The 19,231-nt window shown below is 44.7% G+C and overlaps 36 non-coding genes across 36 annotated transcripts; 12 read left to right on the forward strand and 24 right to left on the reverse strand.

Annotated features, from left to right (window-relative positions):
* Positions 1-446: 446 nt before the first annotated feature.
* trnav-cac (transfer RNA valine (anticodon CAC)) lies at positions 447-519 on the reverse strand. Its single transcript has one exon. It is a non-coding gene; the product is annotated as a tRNA-Val (tRNA).
* A 119-nt stretch (positions 520-638) lies between these two features.
* Positions 639-710, forward strand: trnag-ucc (transfer RNA glycine (anticodon UCC)). Its single transcript has one exon. It is a non-coding gene; the product is annotated as a tRNA-Gly (tRNA).
* A 1,011-nt stretch (positions 711-1,721) lies between these two features.
* trnav-aac (transfer RNA valine (anticodon AAC)) lies at positions 1,722-1,794 on the reverse strand. The gene has a single exon. It is a non-coding gene; the product is annotated as a tRNA-Val (tRNA).
* A 232-nt stretch (positions 1,795-2,026) lies between these two features.
* trnav-cac (transfer RNA valine (anticodon CAC)) lies at positions 2,027-2,099 on the reverse strand. Its single transcript has one exon. It is a non-coding gene; the product is annotated as a tRNA-Val (tRNA).
* A 119-nt stretch (positions 2,100-2,218) lies between these two features.
* On the forward strand, positions 2,219-2,290 carry trnag-ucc (transfer RNA glycine (anticodon UCC)). The gene has a single exon. It is a non-coding gene; the product is annotated as a tRNA-Gly (tRNA).
* A 933-nt stretch (positions 2,291-3,223) lies between these two features.
* On the reverse strand, positions 3,224-3,296 carry trnav-aac (transfer RNA valine (anticodon AAC)). The gene has a single exon. It is a non-coding gene; the product is annotated as a tRNA-Val (tRNA).
* A 232-nt stretch (positions 3,297-3,528) lies between these two features.
* trnav-cac (transfer RNA valine (anticodon CAC)) lies at positions 3,529-3,601 on the reverse strand. The gene has a single exon. It is a non-coding gene; the product is annotated as a tRNA-Val (tRNA).
* Positions 3,602-3,720: 119 nt separating this feature from the next.
* On the forward strand, positions 3,721-3,792 carry trnag-ucc (transfer RNA glycine (anticodon UCC)). The gene has a single exon. It is a non-coding gene; the product is annotated as a tRNA-Gly (tRNA).
* Positions 3,793-4,805: 1,013 nt separating this feature from the next.
* Positions 4,806-4,878, reverse strand: trnav-aac (transfer RNA valine (anticodon AAC)). The gene has a single exon. It is a non-coding gene; the product is annotated as a tRNA-Val (tRNA).
* A 232-nt stretch (positions 4,879-5,110) lies between these two features.
* trnav-cac (transfer RNA valine (anticodon CAC)) lies at positions 5,111-5,183 on the reverse strand. The gene has a single exon. It is a non-coding gene; the product is annotated as a tRNA-Val (tRNA).
* A 119-nt stretch (positions 5,184-5,302) lies between these two features.
* On the forward strand, positions 5,303-5,374 carry trnag-ucc (transfer RNA glycine (anticodon UCC)). The gene has a single exon. It is a non-coding gene; the product is annotated as a tRNA-Gly (tRNA).
* A 1,013-nt stretch (positions 5,375-6,387) lies between these two features.
* On the reverse strand, positions 6,388-6,460 carry trnav-aac (transfer RNA valine (anticodon AAC)). Its single transcript has one exon. It is a non-coding gene; the product is annotated as a tRNA-Val (tRNA).
* A 232-nt stretch (positions 6,461-6,692) lies between these two features.
* trnav-cac (transfer RNA valine (anticodon CAC)) lies at positions 6,693-6,765 on the reverse strand. The gene has a single exon. It is a non-coding gene; the product is annotated as a tRNA-Val (tRNA).
* Positions 6,766-6,884: 119 nt separating this feature from the next.
* On the forward strand, positions 6,885-6,956 carry trnag-ucc (transfer RNA glycine (anticodon UCC)). The gene has a single exon. It is a non-coding gene; the product is annotated as a tRNA-Gly (tRNA).
* A 1,014-nt stretch (positions 6,957-7,970) lies between these two features.
* On the reverse strand, positions 7,971-8,043 carry trnav-aac (transfer RNA valine (anticodon AAC)). The gene has a single exon. It is a non-coding gene; the product is annotated as a tRNA-Val (tRNA).
* Positions 8,044-8,275: 232 nt separating this feature from the next.
* Positions 8,276-8,348, reverse strand: trnav-cac (transfer RNA valine (anticodon CAC)). The gene has a single exon. It is a non-coding gene; the product is annotated as a tRNA-Val (tRNA).
* A 119-nt stretch (positions 8,349-8,467) lies between these two features.
* On the forward strand, positions 8,468-8,539 carry trnag-ucc (transfer RNA glycine (anticodon UCC)). Its single transcript has one exon. It is a non-coding gene; the product is annotated as a tRNA-Gly (tRNA).
* Positions 8,540-9,552: 1,013 nt separating this feature from the next.
* trnav-aac (transfer RNA valine (anticodon AAC)) lies at positions 9,553-9,625 on the reverse strand. Its single transcript has one exon. It is a non-coding gene; the product is annotated as a tRNA-Val (tRNA).
* Positions 9,626-9,857: 232 nt separating this feature from the next.
* trnav-cac (transfer RNA valine (anticodon CAC)) lies at positions 9,858-9,930 on the reverse strand. Its single transcript has one exon. It is a non-coding gene; the product is annotated as a tRNA-Val (tRNA).
* Positions 9,931-10,049: 119 nt separating this feature from the next.
* trnag-ucc (transfer RNA glycine (anticodon UCC)) lies at positions 10,050-10,121 on the forward strand. The gene has a single exon. It is a non-coding gene; the product is annotated as a tRNA-Gly (tRNA).
* Positions 10,122-11,134: 1,013 nt separating this feature from the next.
* trnav-aac (transfer RNA valine (anticodon AAC)) lies at positions 11,135-11,207 on the reverse strand. The gene has a single exon. It is a non-coding gene; the product is annotated as a tRNA-Val (tRNA).
* A 232-nt stretch (positions 11,208-11,439) lies between these two features.
* trnav-cac (transfer RNA valine (anticodon CAC)) lies at positions 11,440-11,512 on the reverse strand. Its single transcript has one exon. It is a non-coding gene; the product is annotated as a tRNA-Val (tRNA).
* Positions 11,513-11,631: 119 nt separating this feature from the next.
* trnag-ucc (transfer RNA glycine (anticodon UCC)) lies at positions 11,632-11,703 on the forward strand. The gene has a single exon. It is a non-coding gene; the product is annotated as a tRNA-Gly (tRNA).
* A 1,013-nt stretch (positions 11,704-12,716) lies between these two features.
* trnav-aac (transfer RNA valine (anticodon AAC)) lies at positions 12,717-12,789 on the reverse strand. The gene has a single exon. It is a non-coding gene; the product is annotated as a tRNA-Val (tRNA).
* Positions 12,790-13,021: 232 nt separating this feature from the next.
* Positions 13,022-13,094, reverse strand: trnav-cac (transfer RNA valine (anticodon CAC)). The gene has a single exon. It is a non-coding gene; the product is annotated as a tRNA-Val (tRNA).
* A 119-nt stretch (positions 13,095-13,213) lies between these two features.
* trnag-ucc (transfer RNA glycine (anticodon UCC)) lies at positions 13,214-13,285 on the forward strand. The gene has a single exon. It is a non-coding gene; the product is annotated as a tRNA-Gly (tRNA).
* A 1,013-nt stretch (positions 13,286-14,298) lies between these two features.
* On the reverse strand, positions 14,299-14,370 carry trnav-aac (transfer RNA valine (anticodon AAC)). The gene has a single exon. It is a non-coding gene; the product is annotated as a tRNA-Val (tRNA).
* Positions 14,371-14,602: 232 nt separating this feature from the next.
* Positions 14,603-14,675, reverse strand: trnav-cac (transfer RNA valine (anticodon CAC)). Its single transcript has one exon. It is a non-coding gene; the product is annotated as a tRNA-Val (tRNA).
* A 119-nt stretch (positions 14,676-14,794) lies between these two features.
* On the forward strand, positions 14,795-14,866 carry trnag-ucc (transfer RNA glycine (anticodon UCC)). The gene has a single exon. It is a non-coding gene; the product is annotated as a tRNA-Gly (tRNA).
* A 1,013-nt stretch (positions 14,867-15,879) lies between these two features.
* Positions 15,880-15,952, reverse strand: trnav-aac (transfer RNA valine (anticodon AAC)). The gene has a single exon. It is a non-coding gene; the product is annotated as a tRNA-Val (tRNA).
* A 232-nt stretch (positions 15,953-16,184) lies between these two features.
* trnav-cac (transfer RNA valine (anticodon CAC)) lies at positions 16,185-16,257 on the reverse strand. The gene has a single exon. It is a non-coding gene; the product is annotated as a tRNA-Val (tRNA).
* Positions 16,258-16,376: 119 nt separating this feature from the next.
* On the forward strand, positions 16,377-16,448 carry trnag-ucc (transfer RNA glycine (anticodon UCC)). The gene has a single exon. It is a non-coding gene; the product is annotated as a tRNA-Gly (tRNA).
* Positions 16,449-17,462: 1,014 nt separating this feature from the next.
* trnav-aac (transfer RNA valine (anticodon AAC)) lies at positions 17,463-17,535 on the reverse strand. The gene has a single exon. It is a non-coding gene; the product is annotated as a tRNA-Val (tRNA).
* Positions 17,536-17,767: 232 nt separating this feature from the next.
* On the reverse strand, positions 17,768-17,840 carry trnav-cac (transfer RNA valine (anticodon CAC)). The gene has a single exon. It is a non-coding gene; the product is annotated as a tRNA-Val (tRNA).
* A 119-nt stretch (positions 17,841-17,959) lies between these two features.
* trnag-ucc (transfer RNA glycine (anticodon UCC)) lies at positions 17,960-18,031 on the forward strand. Its single transcript has one exon. It is a non-coding gene; the product is annotated as a tRNA-Gly (tRNA).
* Positions 18,032-19,044: 1,013 nt separating this feature from the next.
* Positions 19,045-19,117, reverse strand: trnav-aac (transfer RNA valine (anticodon AAC)). Its single transcript has one exon. It is a non-coding gene; the product is annotated as a tRNA-Val (tRNA).
* Between the last annotated feature and the right edge of the window lie 114 nt (positions 19,118-19,231).

Genomic DNA, 19,231 nt, shown 5'->3' on the forward strand with positions numbered 1-19,231 from the left:
ACAAACACTCGTTTATGCAGTATAGCGAATTTTAAGGTAGGCACCTTGTTGTGGTGAAAATGCATCTGTCACGTTCAGTCTCAATGTCTGACTGTGTCACGTGAGTTGAAACAACAGGCTGCTAACTGAAGCAAAGCTCAAAAGCCTCAGCATGTTTCAAACCGGGGACCTTTCGCATGTTAGGCGAACGTGATAACCGCTACACTACAGAAACTATAAAGCGTGACTTCAGGCTCTCGGTCTGAAAATAAATTAAGGAACCGACAAAAGGAAGAAAGAAACTGTTTCTTCGTTTGATCGCAATAGCACATGAGCACCCACCTGAAAGCTGTCGCATTATGTGGGAATCAGGCTGGTTTCAGGTTGTTCCAGAAGGAACGGCCAACACAGAGCGCCAAACTCGACTCTTATTTCCTGTAAACCAAAAGCCCCTCAGACCAAACGCTTGTTTCTGCCCGGTTTCGAACCGGGGACCTTTCGCGTGTGAGGCGAATGTGATAACCACTACACTACAGAAACCACAGCAAAGCCTGCCTACCCTTTGCTGAGGCCTGGGAAACATCAAAGTAACAAAATAAGTAAGAGTTACTAAAAAGCATCAACTTTCAGTCACCAAAGTTGGTGTCACTGCAGACAAGGCGTTGGTGGTATAGTGGTGAGCATAGCTGCCTTCCAAGCAGTTGACCCGGGTTCGATTCCCGGCCAACGCATGACCTTTAACAACACTTGTTTGAAGCTCAAACACTTGAGTGCCACTGTTGAGAAGCAGACTCAATTGAATCGCTTATGTTACAGCTGGATGTGAGAGCTCATTCTGATTTCCACTTGTGTTGTAAGTGGTTGTTTGTTTCAAAAATTTCTGTATGTTGTTTCAGCTGCAACAAACACTTGCATGCAGTTTAGTCCCCGTTGTGGAGAAACTGCTCAAGTCACGTTCAGAGTCTCAATTTCTGTCTGCTCTCACACGAGCTGATACAACAGGTTGCTTACTGAAGCAACGCTCAAAAGCCTCAGCGTGTTTCTGCCCGGTTGCAACCCGTGGTCCTTTCGCATCTTAGGCAACGCTATGAAGGCTACAATACAGAAACTTCAAAGCACCACCATAGGCTTTCAATAAAATTGACAAATTCTGGAAATGACTTAAGGAAGGAAGAAAATGTTTCAGCATTTGATCGCCAAAGCAGATAACCAATAAACTTCAGAAACCACAGCAAAGACTTCTCAACCTATGCCGAGGCCTGGGAAACAACAAAGTATCTAAATAAATAAGCGTTACTAAAATGCTTCAACTTTCATTCGCCAAACTTTTCGAATTTAGCAGCCAAAATGTTGGTGGTATAGTGGTGAGCATACCTGGCTTAAAAGAAGTTGACTGGGTCCGATAGCCCGGCCAACGCACGACCATTAACGCGCTTGTTTGAGGCTAAAAGACTTGAGTGCCACTGTCGAGAAGCAGACACAATTGAGTTGCTTTCGATACAGCCTGATGTAAGAGCTCTTTCTGATTTCCACTTGGGTTGTGGGTGGTTGTTTTTTTTTCACAATTTTCAGTATGTTGTTTCAGCTGCAACAAACACTCGTTTATGCAGTATAGCGAATTTTAAGGTAGGCACCTTGTTGTGGTGAAAATGCATCTGTCACGTTCAGTCTCAATGTCTGACTGTGTCACGTGAGTTGAAACAACAGGCTGCTAACTGAAGCAAAGCTCAAAAGCCTCAGCATGTTTCTGCCCGGTTTCGAACCGGGCACCTTTCGCGTGTTAGGCGAACGTGATAACCGCTACACTACAGAAACTATAAAGCGTGACTTCAGGCTCTCGGTCTGAAAATAAATTAAGGAACCGACAAAAGGAAGAAAGAAACTGTTTCTTCGTTTGATCGCAATAGCACATGAGCACCCACGTGAAAGCTGTCGCACTATGTGGGAATCAGGCTGGTTTCAGGTTGTTCCAGAAGGAACGGCCAACACAGAGCGCCAAACTCGACTCTTATTTCCTGTAAACCAAAAGCCCCTCAGACCAAACGCTTGTTTCTGCCCGGTTTCGAACCGGGGACCTTTCGCGTGTGAGGCGAATGTGATAACCACTACACTACAGAAACCACAGCAAAGCCTGCCTACCCTTTGCTGAGGCCTGGGAAACATCAAAGTAACAAAATAAGTAAGAGTTACTAAAAAGCATCAACTTTCAGTCACCAAAGTTGGTGTCACTGCAGACAAGGAGTTGGTGGTATAGTGGTGAGCATAGCTGCCTTCCAAGCAGTTGACCCGGGTTCGATTCCCGGCCAACGCATGACCTTTAACAACACTTATTCCACTGATTTCCACTTGTGTTGTAAGTGGTTGTTTGTTTCAAAAATTTCTGTATGTTGTTTCAGCTGCAACAAACACTTGCATGCAGTTTAGTCCCCGTTGTGGAGAAACTGCTCAAGTCACGTTCAGAGTCTCAATTTCTGTCTGCTCTCACACGAGCTGATACAACAGGTTGCTTACTGAAGCAACGCTCAAAAGCCTCAGCGTGTTTCTGCACGGTTGCAACCCGTGGTCCTTTCGCATCTTAGGCAACGCTATGAAGGCTACAATACAGAAACTTCAAAGCACCACCATAGGCTTTCAATAAAATTGACAAATTCTGGAAATGACTTAAGGAAGGAAGAAAATGTTTCAGCATTTGATCGCCAAAGCAGATAACCAATAAACTTCAGAAACCACAGCAAAGACTTCTCAACCTATGCCGAGGCCTGGGAAACAACAAAGTATCTAAATAAATAAGCGTTACTAAAATGCTTCAACTTTCATTCGCCAAACTTTTCGAATTTAGCAGCCAAAATGTTGGTGGTATAGTGGTGAGCATACCTGGCTTAAAAGAAGTTGACTGGGTCCGATAGCCCGGCCAACGCACGACCATTAACGCGCTTGTTTGAGGCTAAAAGACTTGAGTGCCACTGTCGAGAAGCAGACACAATTGAGTTGCTTTCGATACAGCCTGATGTAAGAGCTCTTTCTGATTTCCACTTGGGTTGTGGGTGGTTGTTTTTTTTTCACAATTTTCAGTATGTTGTTTCAGCTGCAACAAACACTCGTTTATGCAGTATAGCGAATTTTAAGGTAGGCACCTTGTTGTGGTGAAAATGCATCTGTCACGTTCAGAGTCTCAATGTCTGACTGTGTCACGCGAGTTGAAACAACAGGCTGCTAACTGAAGCAAAGCTCAAAAGCCTCAGCATGTTTCTGCCCGGTTTCGAACCGGGGACCTTTCGCGTGTTAGGCGAACGTGATAACCGCTACACTACAGAAACTATAAAGCGTGACTTCAGGCTCTCGGTCTGAAAATAAATTAAGGAACCGACAAAAGGAAGAAAGAAACTGTTTCTTCGTTTGATCGCAATAGCACATGAGCACCCACGTGAAAGCTGTCGCACTATGTGGGAATCAGGCTGGTTTCAGGTTGTTCCAGAAGGAACGGCCAACACAGAGCGCCAAACTCGACTCTTATTTCCTGTAAACCAAAAGCCCCTCAGACCAAACGCTTGTTTCTGCCCGGTTTCGAACCGGGGACCTTTCGCGTGTGAGGCGAATGTGATAACCACTACACTACAGAAACCACAGCAAAGCCTGCCTACCCTTTGCTGAGGCCTGGGAAACATCAAAGTAACAAAATAAGTAAGAGTTACTAAAAAGCATCAACTTTCAGTCACCAAAGTTGGTGTCACTGCAGACAAGGCGTTGGTGGTATAGTGGTGAGCATAGCTGCCTTCCAAGCAGTTGACCCGGGTTCGATTCCCGGCCAACGCATGACCTTTAACAACACTTGTTTGAAGCTCAAACACTTGAGTGCCACTGTTGAGAAGCAGACTCAATTGAATCGCTTATGTTACAGCTGGATGTGAGAGCTCATTCTGATTTCCACTTGTGTTGTAAGTGGTTGTTTGTTTCAAAAATTTCTGTATGTTGTTTCAGCTGCAACAAACACTTGCATGCAGTTTAGTCCCCGTTGTGGAGAAACTGCTCAAGTCACGTTCAGAGTCTCAATTTCTGTCTGCTCTCACACGAGCTGATACAACAGGTTGCTTACTGAAGCAACGCTCAAAAGCCTCAGCGTGTTTCTGCCCGGTTGCAACCCGTGGTCCTTTCGCATCTTAGGCAACGCTATGAAGGCTACAATACAGAAACTTCAAAGCACCACCATAGGCTTTCAATAAAATTGAAAAATTCTGGAAATGACTTAAGGAAGGAAGAAAATGTTTCAGCATTTGATCGCCAAAGCAGATAACCAATAAACTTCAGAAACCACAGCAAAGACTTCTCAACCTATGCCGAGGCCTGGGAAACAACAAAGTATCTAAATAAATAAGCGTTACTAAAATGCTTCAACTTTCATTCGCCAAACTTTTCGAATTTAGCAGCCAAAATGTTGGTGGTATAGTGGTGAGCATACCTGGCTTAAAAGAAATTGACTGGGTCCGATAGCCCGGCCAACGCACGACCATTAACGCGCTTGTTTGAGGCTAAAAGACTTGAGTGCCACTGTCGAGAAGCAGACACAATTGAGTTGCTTTCGATACAGCCTGATGTAAGAGCTCTTTCTGATTTCCACTTGGGTTGTGGGTGGTTGTTTTTTTTCCACAATTTTCAGTATGTTGTTTCAGCTGCAACAAACACTCGTTTATGCAGTATAGCGAATTTTAAGGTAGGCACCTTGTTGTGGTGAAAATGCATCTGTCACGTTCAGAGTCTCAATGTCTGACTGTGTCACGCGAGCTGAAACAACAGGCTGCTTACTGAAGCAAAGCTCAAAAGCATCAGCATGTTTCTGCCTGGTTTCAAACCAGGGACCTTTCACGTGTTAGGCGAACGTGATAACCGCTACACTACAGAAACTATAAAGCGTGACTTCAGGCTCTCGGTCTGAAAATAAATTAAGGAACCGACAAAAGGAAGAAAGAAACTGTTTCTTCGTTTGATCGCAATAGCACATGAGCACCCACGTGAAAGCTGTCGCACTATGTGGGAATCAGGCTGGTTTCAGGTTGTTCCAGAAGGAACGGCCAACACAGAGCGCCAAACTCGACTCTTATTTCCTGTAAACCAAAAGCCCCTCAGACCAAACGCTTGTTTCTGCCCGGTTTCGAACCGGGGACCTTTCGCGTGTGAGGCGAATGTGATAACCACTACACTACAGAAACCACAGCAAAGCCTGCCTACCCTTTGCTGAGGCCTGGGAAACATCAAAGTAACAAAATAAGTAAGAGTTACTAAAAAGCATCAACTTTCAGTCACCAAAGTTGGTGTCACTGCAGACAAGGCGTTGGTGGTATAGTGGTGAGCATAGCTGCCTTCCAAGCAGTTGACCCGGGTTCGATTCCCGGCCAACGCATGACCTTTAACAACACTTGTTTGAAGCTCAAACACTTGAGTGCCACTGTTGAGAAGCAGACTCAATTGAATCGCTTATGTTACAGCTGGATGTGAGAGCTCATTCTGATTTCCACTTGTGTTGTAAGTGGTTGTTTGTTTCAAAAATTTCTGTATGTTGTTTCAGCTGCAACAAACACTTGCATGCAGTTTAGTCCCCGTTGTGGAGAAACTGCTCAAGTCACGTTCAGAGTCTCAATTTCTGTCTGCTCTCACACGAGCTGATACAACAGGTTGCTTACTGAAGCAACGCTCAAAAGCCTCAGCGTGTTTCTGCCCGGTTGCAACCCGTGGTCCTTTCGCATCTTAGGCAACGCTATGAAGGCTACAATACAGAAACTTCAAAGCACCACCATAGGCTTTCAATAAAATTGAAAAATTCTGGAAATGACTTAAGGAAGGAAGAAAATGTTTCAGCATTTGATCGCCAAAGCAGATAACCAATAAACTTCAGAAACCACAGCAAAGACTTCTCAACCTATGCCGAGGCCTGGGAAACAACAAAGTATCTAAATAAATAAGCGTTACTAAAATGCTTCAACTTTCATTCGCCAAACTTTTCGAATTTAGCAGCCAAAATGTTGGTGGTATAGTGGTGAGCATACCTGGCTTAAAAGAAGTTGACTGGGTCCGATAGCCCGGCCAACGCACGACCATTAACGCGCTTGTTTGAGGCTAAAAGACTTGAGTGCCACTGTCGAGAAGCAGACACAATTGAGTTGCTTTCGATACAGCCTGATGTAAGAGCTCTTTCTGATTTCCACTTGGGTTGTGGGTGGTTGTTTTTTTTTCACAATTTTCAGTATGTTGTTTCAGCTGCAACAAACACTCGTTTATGCAGTATAGCGAATTTTAAGGTAGGCACCTTGTTGTGGTGAAAATGCATCTGTCACGTTCAGAGTCTCAATGTCTGACTGTGTCACGCGAGTTGAAACAACAGGCTGCTAACTGAAGCAAAGCTCAAAAGCCTCAGCATGTTTCTGCCCGGTTTCGAACCGGGGACCTTTCGCGTGTTAGGCGAACGTGATAACCGCTACACTACAGAAACTATAAAGCGTGACTTCAGGCTCTCGGTCTGAAAATAAATTAAGGAACCGACAAAAGGAAGAAAGAAACTGTTTCTTCGTTTGATCGCAATAGCACATGAGCACCCACGTGAAAGCTGTCGCACTATGTGGGAATCAGGCTGGTTTCAGGTTGTTCCAGAAGGAACGGCCAACACAGAGCGCCAAACTCGACTCTTATTTCCTGTAAACCAAAAGCCCCTCAGACCAAATGCTTGTTTCTGCCCGGTTTCGAACCGGGGACCTTTCGCGTGTGAGGCGAATGTGATAACCACTACACTACAGAAACCACAGCAAAGCCTGCCTACCCTTTGCTGAGGCCTGGGAAACATCAAAGTAACAAAATAAATAAGAGTTACTAAAAAGCATCAACTTTCAGTCACCAAAGTTGGTGTCACTGCAGACAAGGCGTTGGTGGTATAGTGGTGAGCATAGCTGCCTTCCAAGCAGTTGACCCAGGTTCGATTCCCGGCCAACGCATGACCTTTAACAACACTTGTTTGAAGCTCAAACACTTGAGTGCCACTGTTGAGAAGCAGACTCAATTGAATCGCTTATGTTACAGCTGGATGTGAGAGCTCATTCTGATTTCCACTTGTGTTGTAAGTGGTTGTTTGTTTCAAAAATTTCTGTATGTTGTTTCAGCTGCAACAAACACTTGCATGCAGTTTAGTCCCCGTTGTGGAGAAACTGCTCAAGTCACGTTCAGAGTCTCAATTTCTGTCTGCTCTCACACGAGCTGATACAACAGGTTGCTTACTGAAGCAACGCTCAAAAGCCTCAGCGTGTTTCTGCCCGGTTGCAACCCGTGGTCCTTTCGCATCTTAGGCAACGCTATGAAGGCTACAATACAGAAACTTCAAAGCACCACCATAGGCTTTCAATAAAATTGAAAAATTCTGGAAATGACTTAAGGAAGGAAGAAAATGTTTCAGCATTTGATCGCCAAAGCAGATAACCAATAAACTTCAGAAACCACAGCAAAGACTTCTCAACCTATGCCGAGGCCTGGGAAACAACAAAGTATCTAAATAAATAAGCGTTACTAAAATGCTTCAACTTTCATTCGCCAAACTTTTCGAATTTAGCAGCCAAAATGTTGGTGGTATAGTGGTGAGCATACCTGGCTTAAAAGAAGTTGACTGGGTCCGATAGCCCGGCCAACGCACGACCATTAACGCGCTTGTTTGAGGCTAAAAGACTTGAGTGCCACTGTCGAGAAGCAGACACAATTGAGTTGCTTTCGATACAGCCTGATGTAAGAGCTCTTTCTGATTTCCACTTGGGTTGTGGGTGGTTGTTTTTTTTTTCACAATTTTCAGTATGTTGTTTCAGCTGCAACAAACACTCGTTTATGCAGTATAGCGAATTTTAAGGTAGGCACCTTGTTGTGGTGAAAATGCATCTGTCACGTTCAGAGTCTCAATGTCTGACTGTGTCACGCGAGTTGAAACAACAGGCTGCTAACTGAAGCAAAGCTCAAAAGCCTCAGCATGTTTCTGCCCGGTTTCGAACCGGGGACCTTTCGCGTGTTAGGCGAACGTGATAACCGCTACACTACAGAAACTATAAAGCGTGACTTCAGGCTCTCGGTCTGAAAATAAATTAAGGAACCGACAAAAGGAAGAAAGAAACTGTTTCTTCGTTTGATCGCAATAGCACATGAGCACCCACGTGAAAGCTGTCGCACTATGTGGGAATCAGGCTGGTTTCAGGTTGTTCCAGAAGGAACGGCCAACACAGAGCGCCAAACTCGACTCTTATTTCCTGTAAACCAAAAGCCCCTCAGACCAAACGCTTGTTTCTGCCCGGTTTCGAACCGGGGACCTTTCGCGTGTGAGGCGAATGTGATAACCACTACACTACAGAAACCACAGCAAAGCCTGCCTACCCTTTGCTGAGGCCTGGGAAACATCAAAGTAACAAAATAAGTAAGAGTTACTAAAAAGCATCAACTTTCAGTCACCAAAGTTGGTGTCACTGCAGACAAGGCGTTGGTGGTATAGTGGTGAGCATAGCTGCCTTCCAAGCAGTTGACCCGGGTTCGATTCCCGGCCAACGCATGACCTTTAACAACACTTGTTTGAAGCTCAAACACTTGAGTGCCACTGTTGAGAAGCAGACTCAATTGAATCGCTTATGTTACAGCTGGATGTGAGAGCTCATTCTGATTTCCACTTGTGTTGTAAGTGGTTGTTTGTTTCAAAAATTTCTGTATGTTGTTTCAGCTGCAACAAACACTTGCATGCAGTTTAGTCCCCGTTGTGGAGAAACTGCTCAAGTCACGTTCAGAGTCTCAATTTCTGTCTGCTCTCACACGAGCTGATACAACAGGTTGCTTACTGAAGCAACGCTCAAAAGCCTCAGCGTGTTTCTGCCCGGTTGCAACCCGTGGTCCTTTCGCATCTTAGGCAACGCTATGAAGGCTACAATACAGAAACTTCAAAGCACCACCATAGGCTTTCAATAAAATTGAAAAATTCTGGAAATGACTTAAGGAAGGAAGAAAATGTTTCAGCATTTGATCGCCAAAGCAGATAACCAATAAACTTCAGAAACCACAGCAAAGACTTCTCAACCTATGCCGAGGCCTGGGAAACAACAAAGTATCTAAATAAATAAGCGTTACTAAAATGCTTCAACTTTCATTCGCCAAACTTTTCGAATTTAGCAGCCAAAATGTTGGTGGTATAGTGGTGAGCATACCTGGCTTAAAAGAAGTTGACTGGGTCCGATAGCCCGGCCAACGCACGACCATTAACGCGCTTGTTTGAGGCTAAAAGACTTGAGTGCCACTGTCGAGAAGCAGACACAATTGAGTTGCTTTCGATACAGCCTGATGTAAGAGCTCTTTCTGATTTCCACTTGGGTTGTGGGTGGTTGTTTTTTTTTCACAATTTTCAGTATGTTGTTTCAGCTGCAACAAACACTCGTTTATGCAGTATAGCGAATTTTAAGGTAGGCACCTTGTTGTGGTGAAAATGCATCTGTCACGTTCAGAGTCTCAATGTCTGACTGTGTCACGCGAGTTGAAACAACAGGCTGCTAACTGAAGCAAAGCTCAAAAGCCTCAGCATGTTTCTGCCCGGTTTCGAACCGGGCACCTTTCGCGTGTTAGGCGAACGTGATAACCGCTACACTACAGAAACTATAAAGCGTGACTTCAGGCTCTCGGTCTGAAAATAAATTAAGGAACCGACAAAAGGAAGAAAGAAACTGTTTCTTCGTTTGATCGCAATAGCACATGAGCACCCACGTGAAAGCTGTCGCACTATGTGGGAATCAGGCTGGTTTCAGGTTGTTCCAGAAGGAACGGCCAACACAGAGCGCCAAACTCGACTCTTATTTCCTGTAAACCAAAAGCCCCTCAGACCAAACGCTTGTTTCTGCCCGGTTTCGAACCGGGGACCTTTCGCGTGTGAGGCGAATGTGATAACCACTACACTACAGAAACCACAGCAAAGCCTGCCTACCCTTTGCTGAGGCCTGGGAAACATCAAAGTAACAAAATAAGTAAGAGTTACTAAAAAGCATCAACTTTCAGTCACCAAAGTTGGTGTCACTGCAGACAAGGCGTTGGTGGTATAGTGGTGAGCATAGCTGCCTTCCAAGCAGTTGACCCGGGTTCGATTCCCGGCCAACGCATGACCTTTAACAACACTTGTTTGAAGCTCAAACACTTGAGTGCCACTGTTGAGAAGCAGACTCAATTGAATCGCTTATGTTACAGCTGGATGTGAGAGCTCATTCTGATTTCCACTTGTGTTGTAAGTGGTTGTTTGTTTCAAAAATTTCTGTATGTTGTTTCAGCTGCAACAAACACTTGCATGCAGTTTAGTCCCCGTTGTGGAGAAACTGCTCAAGTCACGTTCAGAGTCTCAATTTCTGTCTGCTCTCACACGAGCTGATACAACAGGTTGCTTACTGAAGCAACGCTCAAAAGCCTCAGCGTGTTTCTGCCCGGTTGCAACCCGTGGTCCTTTCGCATCTTAGGCAACGCTATGAAGGCTACAATACAGAAACTTCAAAGCACCACCATAGGCTTTCAATAAAATTGAAAAATTCTGGAAATGACTTAAGGAAGGAAGAAAATGTTTCAGCATTTGATCGCCAAAGCAGATAACCAATAAACTTCAGAAACCACAGCAAAGACTTCTCAACCTATGCCGAGGCCTGGGAAACAACAAAGTATCTAAATAAATAAGCGTTACTAAAATGCTTCAACTTTCATTCGCCAAACTTTTCGAATTTAGCAGCCAAAATGTTGGTGGTATAGTGGTGAGCATACCTGGCTTAAAAGAAGTTGACTGGGTCCGATAGCCCGGCCAACGCACGACCATTAACGCGCTTGTTTGAGGCTAAAAGACTTGAGTGCCACTGTCGAGAAGCAGACACAATTGAGTTGCTTTCGATACAGCCTGATGTAAGAGCTCTTTCTGATTTCCACTTGGGTTGTGGGTGGTTGTTTTTTTTTCACAATTTTCAGTATGTTGTTTCAGCTGCAACAAACACTCGTTTATGCAGTATAGCGAATTTTAAGGTAGGCACCTTGTTGTGGTGAAAATGCATCTGTCACGTTCAGAGTCTCAATGTCTGACTGTGTCACGCGAGTTGAAACAACAGGCTGCTAACTGAAGCAAAGCTCAAAAGCCTCAGCATGTTTCTGCCCGGTTTCGAACCGGGAACCTTTCGCGTGTTAGGCGAACGTGATAACCGCTACACTACAGAAACTATAAAGCGTGACTTCAGGCTCTCGGTCTGAAAATAAATTAAGGAACCGACAAAAGGAAGAAAGAAACTGTTTCTTCGTTTGATCGCAATAGCACATGAGCACCCACGTGAAAGCTGTCGCACTATGTGGGAATCAGGCTGGTTTCAGGTTGTTCCAGAAGGAACGGCCAACACAGAGCGCCAAACTCGACTCTTATTTCCTGTAAACCAAAAGCCCCTCAGACCAAACGCTTGTTTCTGCCCGGTTTCGAACCGGGGACCTTTCGCGTGTGAGGCGAATGTGATAACCACTACACTACAGAAACCACAGCAAAGCCTGCCTACCCTTTGCTGAGGCCTGGGAAACATCAAAGTAACAAAATAAGTAAGAGTTACTAAAAAGCATCAACTTTCAGTCACCAAAGTTGGTGTCACTGCAGACAAGGCGTTGGTGGTATAGTGGTGAGCATAGCTGCCTTCCAAGCAGTTGACCCGGGTTCGATTCCCGGCCAACGCATGACCTTTAACAACACTTGTTTGAAGCTCAAACACTTGAGTGCCACTGTTGAGAAGCAGACTCAATTGAATCGCTTATGTTACAGCTGGATGTGAGAGCTCATTCTGATTTCCACTTGTGTTGTAAGTGGTTGTTTGTTTCAAAAATTTCTGTATGTTGTTTCAGCTGCAACAAACACTTGCATGCAGTTTAGTCCCCGTTGTGGAGAAACTGCTCAAGTCACGTTCAGAGTCTCAATTTCTGTCTGCTCTCACACGAGCTGATACAACAGGTTGCTTACTGAAGCAACGCTCAAAAGCCTCAGCGTGTTTCTGCCCGGTTGCAACCCGTGGTCCTTTCGCATCTTAGGCAACGCTATGAAGGCTACAATACAGAAACTTCAAAGCACCACCATAGGCTTTCAATAAAATTGAAAAATTCTGGAAATGACTTAAGGAAGGAAGAAAATGTTTCAGCATTTGATCGCCAAAGCAGATAACCAATAAACTTCAGAAACCACAGCAAAGACTTCTCAACCTATGCCGAGGCCTGGGAAACAACAAAGTATCTAAATAAATAAGCGTTACTAAAATGCTTCAACTTTCATTCGCCAAACTTTTCGAATTTAGCAGCCAAAATGTTGGTGGTATAGTGGTGAGCATACCTGGCTTAAAAGAAGTTGACTGGGTCCGATAGCCCGGCCAACGCACGACCATTAACGCGCTTGTTTGAGGCTAAAAGACTTGAGTGCCACTGTCGAGAAGCAGACACAATTGAGTTGCTTTCGATACAGCCTGATGTAAGAGCTCTTTCTGATTTCCACTTGGGTTGTGGGTGGTTGTTTTTTTTTCACAATTTTCAGTATGTTGTTTCAGCTGCAACAAACACTCGTTTATGCAGTATAGCGAATTTTAAGGTAGGCACCTTGTTGTGGTGAAAATGCATCTGTCACGTTCAGAGTCTCAATGTCTGACTGTGTCACGCGAGTTGAAACAACAGGCTGCTAACTGAAGCAAAGCTCAAAAGCCTCAGCATGTTTCTGCCCGGTTTCGAACCGGGGACCTTTCGCGTGTTAGGCGAACGTGATAACCGCTACACTACAGAAACTATAAAGCGTGACTTCAGGCTCTCGGTCTGAAAATAAATTAAGGAACCGACAAAAGGAAGAAAGAAACTGTTTCTTCGTTTGATCGCAATAGCACATGAGCACCCACGTGAAAGCTGTCGCACTATGTGGGAATCAGGCTGGTTTCAGGTTGTTCCAGAAGGAACGGCCAACACAGAGCGCCAAACTCGACTCTTATTTCCTGTAAACCAAAAGCCCCTCAGACCAAACGCTTGTTTCTGCCCGGTTTCGAACCGGGGACCTTTCGCGTGTGAGGCGAATGTGATAACCACTACACTACAGAAACCACAGCAAAGCCTGCCTACCCTTTGCTGAGGCCTGGGAAACATCAAAGTAACAAAATAAGTAAGAGTTACTAAAAAGCATCAACTTTCAGTCACCAAAGTTGGTGTCACTGCAGACAAGGCGTTGGTGGTATAGTGGTGAGCATAGCTGCCTTCCAAGCAGTTGACCCGGGTTCGATTCCCGGCCAACGCATGACCTTTAACAACACTTGTTTGAAGCTCAAACACTTGAGTGCCACTGTTGAGAAGCAGACTCAATTGAATCGCTTATGTTACAGCTGGATGTGAGAGCTCATTCTGATTTCCACTTGTGTTGTAAGTGGTTGTTTGTTTCAAAAATTTCTGTATGTTGTTTCAGCTGCAACAAACACTTGCATGCAGTTTAGTCCCCGTTGTGGAGAAACTGCTCAAGTCACGTTCAGAGTCTCAATTTCTGTCTGCTCTCACACGAGCTGATACAACAGGTTGCTTACTGAAGCAACGCTCAAAAGCCTCAGCGTGTTTCTGCCCGGTTGCAACCCGTGGTCCTTTCGCATCTTAGGCAACGCTATGAAGGCTACAATACAGAAACTTCAAAGCACCACCATAGGCTTTCAATAAAATTGAAAAATTCTGGAAATGACTTAAGGAAGGAAGAAAATGTTTCAGCATTTGATCGCCAAAGCAGATAACCAATAAACTTCAGAAACCACAGCAAAGACTTCTCAACCTATGCCGAGGCCTGGGAAACAACAAAGTATCTAAATAAATAAGCGTTACTAAAATGCTTCAACTTTCATTCGCCAAACTTTTCGAATTTAGCAGCCAAAATGTTGGTGGTATAGTGGTGAGCATACCTGGCTTAAAAGAAGTTGACTGGGTCCGATAGCCCGGCCAACGCACGACCATTAACGCGCTTGTTTGAGGCTAAAAGACTTGAGTGCCACTGTCGAGAAGCAGACACAATTGAGTTGCTTTCGATACAGCCTGATGTAAGAGCTCTTTCTGATTTCCACTTGGGTTGTGGGTGGTTGTTTTTTTTTCACAATTTTCAGTATGTTGTTTCAGCTGCAACAAACACTCGTTTATGCAGTATAGCGAATTTTAAGGTAGGCACCTTGTTGTGGTGAAAATGCATCTGTCACGTTCAGAGTCTCAATGTCTGACTGTGTCACGCGAGTTGAAACAACAGGCTGCTAACTGAAGCAAAGCTCAAAAGCCTCAGCATGTTTCTGCCCGGTTTCGAACCGGGACCTTTCGCGTGTTAGGCGAACGTGATAACCGCTACACTACAGAAACTATAAAGCGTGACTTCAGGCTCTCGGTCTGAAAATAAATTAAGGAACCGACAAAAGGAAGAAAGAAACTGTTTCTTCGTTTGATCGCAATAGCACATGAGCACCCACGTGAAAGCTGTCGCACTATGTGGGAATCAGGCTGGTTTCAGGTTGTTCCAGAAGGAACGGCCAACACAGAGCGCCAAACTCGACTCTTATTTCCTGTAAACCAAAAGCCCCTCAGACCAAACGCTTGTTTCTGCCCGGTTTCGAACCGGGGACCTTTCGCGTGTGAGGCGAATGTGATAACCACTACACTACAGAAACCACAGCAAAGCCTGCCTACCCTTTGCTGAGGCCTGGGAAACATCAAAGTAACAAAATAAATAAGAGTTACTAAAAAGCATCAACTTTCAGTCACCAAAGTTGGTGTCACTGCAGACAAGGCGTTGGTGGTATAGTGGTGAGCATAGCTGCCTTCCAAGCAGTTGACCCGGGTTCGATTCCCGGCCAACGCATGACCTTTAACAACACTTGTTTGAAGCTCAAACACTTGAGTGCCACTGTTGAGAAGCAGACTCAATTGAATCGCTTATGTTACAGCTGGATGTGAGAGCTCATTCTGATTTCCACTTGTGTTGTAAGTGGTTGTTTGTTTCAAAAATTTCTGTATGTTGTTTCAGCTGCAACAAACACTTGCATGCAGTTTAGTCCCCGTTGTGGAGAAACTGCTCAAGTCACGTTCAGAGTCTCAATTTCTGTCTGCTCTCACACGAGCTGATACAACAGGTTGCTTACTGAAGCAACGCTCAAAAGCCTCAGCGTGTTTCTGCCCGGTTGCAACCCGTGGTCCTTTCGCATCTTAGGCAACGCTATGAAGGCTACAATACAGAAACTTCAAAGCACCACCATAGGCTTTCAATAAAATTGAAAAATTCTGGAAATGACTTAAGGAAGGAAGAAAATGTTTCAGCATTTGATCGCCAAAGCAGATAACCAATAAACTTCAGAAACCACAGCAAAGACTTCTCAACCTATGCCGAGGCCTGGGAAACAACAAAGTATCTAAATAAATAAGCGTTACTAAAATGCTTCAACTTTCATTCGCCAAACTTTTCGAATTTAGCAGCCAAAATGTTGGTGGTATAGTGGTGAGCATACCTGGCTTAAAAGAAGTTGACTGGGTCCGATAGCCCGGCCAACGCACGACCATTAACGCGCTTGTTTGAGGCTAAAAGACTTGAGTGCCACTGTCGAGAAGCAGACACAATTGAGTTGCTTTCGATACAGCCTGATGTAAGAGCTCTTTCTGATTTCCACTTGGGTTGTGGGTGGTTGTTTTTTTTTCACAATTTTCAGTATGTTGTTTCAGCTGCAACAAACACTCGTTTATGCAGTATAGCGAATTTTAAGGTAGGCACCTTGTTGTGGTGAAAATGCATCTGTCACGTTCAGAGTCTCAATGTCTGACTGTGTCACGCGAGTTGAAACAACAGGCTGCTAACTGAAGCAAAGCTCAAAAGCCTCAGCATGTTTCTGCCCGGTTTCGAACCGGGGACCTTTCGCGTGTTAGGCGAACGTGATAACCGCTACACTACAGAAACTATAAAGCGTGACTTCAGGCTCTCGGTCTGAAAATAAATTAAGGAACCGACAAAAGGAAGAAAGAAACTGTTTCTTCGTTTGATCGCAATAGCACATGAGCACCCACGTGAAAGCTGTCGCACTATGTGGGAATCAGGCTGGTTTCAGGTTGTTCCAGAAGGAACGGCCAACACAGAGCGCCAAACTCGACTCTTATTTCCTGTAAACCAAAAGCCCCTCAGACCAAACGCTTGTTTCTGCCCGGTTTCGAACCGGGGACCTTTCGCGTGTGAGGCGAATGTGATAACCACTACACTACAGAAACCACAGCAAAGCCTGCCTACCCTTTGCTGAGGCCTGGGAAACATCAAAGTAACAAAATAAATAAGAGTTACTAAAAAGCATCAACTTTCAGTCACCAAAGTTGGTGTCACTGCAGACAAGGCGTTGGTGGTATAGTGGTGAGCATAGCTGCCTTCCAAGCAGTTGACCCGGGTTCGATTCCCGGCCAACGCATGACCTTTAACAACACTTGTTTGAAGCTCAAACACTTGAGTGCCACTGTTGAGAAGCAGACTCAATTGAATCGCTTATGTTACAGCTGGATGTGAGAGCTCATTCTGATTTCCACTTGTGTTGTAAGTGGTTGTTTGTTTCAAAAATTTCTGTATGTTGTTTCAGCTGCAACAAACACTTGCATGCAGTTTAGTCCCCGTTGTGGAGAAACTGCTCAAGTCACGTTCAGAGTCTCAATTTCTGTCTGCTCTCACACGAGCTGATACAACAGGTTGCTTACTGAAGCAACGCTCAAAAGCCTCAGCGTGTTTCTGCCCGGTTGCAACCCGTGGTCCTTTCGCATCTTAGGCAACGCTATGAAGGCTACAATACAGAAACTTCAAAGCACCACCATAGGCTTTCAATAAAATTGAAAAATTCTGGAAATGACTTAAGGAAGGAAGAAAATGTTTCAGCATTTGATCGCCAAAGCAGATAACCAATAAACTTCAGAAACCACAGCAAAGACTTCTCAACCTATGCCGAGGCCTGGGAAACAACAAAGTATCTAAATAAATAAGCGTTACTAAAATGCTTCAACTTTCATTCGCCAAACTTTTCGAATTTAGCAGCCAAAATGTTGGTGGTATAGTGGTGAGCATACCTGGCTTAAAAGAAGTTGACTGGGTCCGATAGCCCGGCCAACGCACGACCATTAACGCGCTTGTTTGAGGCTAAAAGACTTGAGTGCCACTGTCGAGAAGCAGACACAATTGAGTTGCTTTCGATACAGCCTGATGTAAGAGCTCTTTCTGATTTCCACTTGGGTTGTGGGTGGTTGTTTTTTTTTTCACAATTTTCAGTATGTTGTTTCAGCTGCAACAAACACTCGTTTATGCAGTATAGCGAATTTTAAGGTAGGCACCTTGTTGTGGTGAAAATGCATCTGTCACGTTCAGAGTCTCAATGTCTGACTGTGTCACGCGAGTTGAAACAACAGGCTGCTAACTGAAGCAAAGCTCAAAAGCCTCAGCATGTTTCTGCCCGGTTTCGAACCGGGGACCTTTCGCGTGTTAGGCGAACGTGATAACCGCTACACTACAGAAACTATAAAGCGTGACTTCAGGCTCTCGGTCTGAAAATAAATTAAGGAACCGACAAAAGGAAGAAAGAAACTGTTTCTTCGTTTGATCGCAATAGCACATGAGCACCCACGTGAAAGCTGTCGCACTATGTGGGAATCAGGCTGGTTTCAGGTTGTTCCAGAAGGAACGGCCAACACAGAGCGCCAAACTCGACTCTTATTTCCTGTAAACCAAAAGCCCCTCAGACCAAACGCTTGTTTCTGCCCGGTTTCGAACCGGGGACCTTTCGCGTGTGAGGCGAATGTGATAACCACTACACTACAGAAACCACAGCAAAGCCTGCCTACCCTTTGCTGAGGCCTGGGAAACATCAAAGTAACAAAATAAATAAGAGTTACTAAAAAGCATCAACTTTCAGTCACCAAAGTTGGTGTCACTGCAGACAAGGCGTTGGTGGTATAGTGGTGAGCATAGCTGCCTTCCAAGCAGTTGACCCGGGTTCGATTCCCGGCCAACGCATGACCTTTAACAACACTTGTTTGAAGCTCAAACACTTGAGTGCCACTGTTGAGAAGCAGACTCAATTGAATCGCTTATGTTACAGCTGGATGTGAGAGCTCATTCTGATTTCCACTTGTGTTGTAAGTGGTTGTTTGTTTCAAAAATTTCTGTATGTTGTTTCAGCTGCAACAAACACTTGCATGCAGTTTAGTCCCCGTTGTGGAGAAACTGCTCAAGTCACGTTCAGAGTCTCAATTTCTGTCTGCTCTCACACGAGCTGATACAACAGGTTGCTTACTGAAGCAACGCTCAAAAGCCTCAGCGTGTTTCTGCCCGGTTGCAACCCGTGGTCCTTTCGCATCTTAGGCAACGCTATGAAGGCTACAATACAGAAACTTCAAAGCACCACCATAGGCTTTCAATAAAATTGAAAAATTCTGGAAATGACTTAAGGAAGGAAGAAAATGTTTCAGCATTTGATCGCCAAAGCAGATAACCAATAAACTTCAGAAACCACAGCAAAGACTTCTCAACCTATGCCGAGGCCTGGGAAACAACAAAGTATCTAAATAAATAAGCGTTACTAAAATGCTTCAACTTTCATTCGCCAAACTTTTCGAATTTAGCAGCCAAAATGTTGGTGGTATAGTGGTGAGCATACCTGGCTTAAAAGAAGTTGACTGGGTCCGATAGCCCGGCCAACGCACGACCATTAACGCGCTTGTTTGAGGCTAAAAGACTTGAGTGCCACTGTCGAGAAGCAGACACAATTGAGTTGCTTTCGATACAGCCTGATGTAAGAGCTCTTTCTGATTTCCACTTGGGTTGTGGGTGGTTGTTTTTTTTCCACAATTTTCAGTATGTTGTTTCAGCTGCAACAAACACTCGTTTATGCAGTATAGCGAATTTTAAGGTAGGCACCTTGTTGTGGTGAAAATGCATCTGTCACGTTCAGAGTCTCAATGTCTGACTGTGTCACGCGAGTTGAAACAACAGGCTGCTAACTGAAGCAAAGCTCAAAAGCCTCAGCATGTTTCTGCCCGGTTTCGAACCGGGGACCTTTCGCGTGTTAGGCGAACGTGATAACCGCTACACTACAGAAACTATAAAGCGTGACTTCAGGCTCTCGGTCTGAAAATAAATTAAGGAACCGACAAAAGGAAGAAAGAAACTGTTTCTTCGTTTGATCGCAATAGCACATGAGCACCCACGTGAAAG

Source organism: Tachysurus vachellii, chromosome 7 (genome assembly GCF_030014155.1).
Source record: "Tachysurus vachellii isolate PV-2020 chromosome 7, HZAU_Pvac_v1, whole genome shotgun sequence".
NCBI classification, from domain to species: domain Eukaryota; kingdom Metazoa; phylum Chordata; class Actinopteri; order Siluriformes; family Bagridae; genus Tachysurus; species Tachysurus vachellii.